Source organism: Engraulis encrasicolus, unplaced genomic scaffold (assembly GCF_034702125.1).
Source record: "Engraulis encrasicolus isolate BLACKSEA-1 unplaced genomic scaffold, IST_EnEncr_1.0 scaffold_32_np1212, whole genome shotgun sequence".
Classification (NCBI taxonomy): domain Eukaryota; kingdom Metazoa; phylum Chordata; class Actinopteri; order Clupeiformes; family Engraulidae; genus Engraulis; species Engraulis encrasicolus.
Window position 1 is genome coordinate 1,115,001 of NW_026945621.1, and position 2,500 is coordinate 1,117,500.

Genomic DNA, 2,500 nt, shown 5'->3' on the forward strand with positions numbered 1-2,500 from the left:
TAGGCAGTGTAGTCTGCTGTGCAGTGTAGTGTCTAGGCAGTGTAGTGTCTAGGCAGTGTAGTGTCTAGGCAGTGTAGTGTCTAGGCAGTGTAGTGTCTAGGCAGTGTAGTGTCTAGGCAGTGTAGTGTCTAGGCAGTGTAGTGTCTAGGCAGTGTAGTGTCTAGGCAGTGTAGTGTCTAGGCAGTGTAGTGTCTAGGCAGTGTAGTGTCTAGGCAGTGTAGTCTGCAGTGCAGTGTAGTGTCTAGGCAGTGTAGTGTCTAGGCAGTGTAGTCTGCAGTGCAGTGTAGTGTCTAGGCAGTGTAGTGTCTAGGCAGTGTAGTGTGCTGTGTAGTGTAGTGTCTAGGCAGTGTAGTCTCTAGGCAGTGTAGTCTCTAGGCAGTGTAGTCTCTAGGCAGTGTAGTCTCTAGGCAGTGTAGTCTCTAGGCAGTGTAGTCTGCTGTGCAGTGTAGTGTCTAGGCAGTGTAGTCTGCTGTGCACTGTAGTCTCTAGGCAGTGTAGTCTGCTGTGCACTGTAGTGTCTAGGCAGTGTAGTCTGCTGTGCACTGTAGTGTCTAGGCAGTGTAGTCTGCTGTGCACTGTAGTGTCTAGGCAGTGTAGTCTGCTGTGCACTGTAGTGTCTAGGCAGTGTAGTCTGCTGTGCACTGTAGTGTCTAGGCAGTGTAGTCTGCTGTGCAGTGTAGTGTCTAGGCAGTGTAGTATCTAGGCAGTGTAGTGTCTAGGCAGTGTAGTATCTAGGCAGTGTAGTGTCTAGGCAGTGTAGTGTCTAGGCAGTGTAGTGTCTAGGCAGTGTAGTGTCTAGGCAGTGTAGTCTCTAGGCAGTGTAGTGTCTAGGCAGTGTAGTGTCTAGGCAGTGTAGTATCTAGGCAGTGTAGTCTGCTGTGCAGTGTAGTGTCTAGGCAGTGTAGTGTCTAGGCAGTGTAGTGTCTAGGCAGTGTAGTGTCTAGGCAGTGTAGTGTCTAGGCAGTGTAGTATCTAGGCAGTGTAGTGTCTAGGCAGTGTAGTGTCTAGGCAGTGTAGTCTGCTGTTCAGTGTAGTGTCTAGGCAGTGTAGTGTCTAGGCAGTGTAGTCTGCTGTGCAGTGTAGTGTCTAGGCAGTGTAGTCTGCTGTGCAGTGTAGTGTCTAGGCAGTGTAGTGTCTAGGCAGTGTAGTGTAGGCAGTGTAGTGTCTAGGCAGTGTAGTGTCTAGGCAGTGTAGTGTCTAGGCAGTGTAGTGTAGTGTCTAGGCAGTGTAGTGTCTAGGCAGTGTAGTGTCTAGGCAGTGTAGTGTAGTGTCTAGGCAGTGTAGTGTAGTGCAGTGTAGTGTCTAGGCAGTGTAGTGTCTAGGCAGTGTAGTCTCTAGGCAGTGTAGTCTCTAGGCAGTGTAGTGTCTAGGCAGTGTAGTGTCTAGGCAGTGTAGTCTGCAGTGCAGTGTCTAGGCAGTGTAGTCTGCTGTGCAGTGTAGTGTCTAGGCAGTGTAGTCTGCTGTTCAGTGTAGTGTCTAGGCAGTGTAGTCTGCTGTTCAGTGTAGTGTCTAGGCAGTGTAGTGTCTAGGCAGTGTAGTCTCTAGGCAGTGTAGTCTGCTGTTCAGTGTAGTGTGCTGTGCAGTGTAGTGTCTAGGCAGTGTAGTGTCTAGGCAGTGTAGTGTCTAGGCAGTGTAGTGTCTAGGCAGTGTAGTATCTAGGCAGTGTAGTCTCTAGGCAGTGTAGTCTGCAGTGCAGTGTAGTGTCTAGGCAGTGTAGTGTCTAGGCAGTGTAGTGTCTAGGCAGTGTAGTGTCTAGGCAGTGTAGTCTCTAGGCAGTGTAGTGTCTAGGCAGTGTAGTGTCTAGGCAGTGTAGTGTCTAGGCAGTGTAGTGTCTAGGCAGTGTAGTCTGCTGTGCAGTGTAGTATCTAGGCAGTGTAGTCTGCTGTGCAGTGTAGTCTGCAGTGCAGTGTAGTGTCTAGGCAGTGTAGTGTCTAGGCAGTGTAGTGTCTAGGCAGTGTAGTGTCTAGGCAGTGTAGTCTCTAGGCAGTGTAGTCTCTAGGCAGTGTAGTGTCTAGGCAGTGTAGTGTCTAGGCAGTGTAGTGTCTAGGCAGTGTAGTGTCTAGGCAGTGTAGTCTGCTGTGCAGTGTAGTATCTAGGCAGTGTAGTCTGCTGTGCAGTGTAGTCTGCTGTTCAGTGTAGTGTCTAGGCAGTGTAGTCTGCAGTGTAGTGTCTAGGCAGTGTAGTCTGCTGTGCAGTGTAGTGTCTAGGCAGTGTAGTGTCTAGGCAGTGTAGTCTGCAGTGCAGTGTAGTGTCTAGGCAGTGTAGTGTCTAGGCAGTGTAGTGTCTAGGCAGTGTAGTGTCTAGGCAGTGTAGTGTCTAGGCAGTGTAGTGTCTAGGCAGTGTAGTGTCTAGGCAGTGTAGTCTGCAGTGCAGTGTAGTGTCTAGGCAGTGTAGTCTGCTGTGCACTGTAGTGTCTAGGCAGTGTGTGCATGGCTCCTGTTAGGGCTGCACAATTCATTGAAAATCGTGATAAATTGGTGAAATTGAAGTCGAAATTTTA

At 49.7% G+C, this 2,500-nt stretch overlaps 1 protein-coding gene across 1 annotated transcript in view; it reads left to right on the top strand.

Annotated features, from left to right (window-relative positions):
• btbd10b (BTB (POZ) domain containing 10b) overlaps positions 1-2,500 on the top strand; it is a 33,492-nt gene that overhangs the window by 15,753 nt on the left and 15,239 nt on the right. The window lies entirely within an intron of this gene.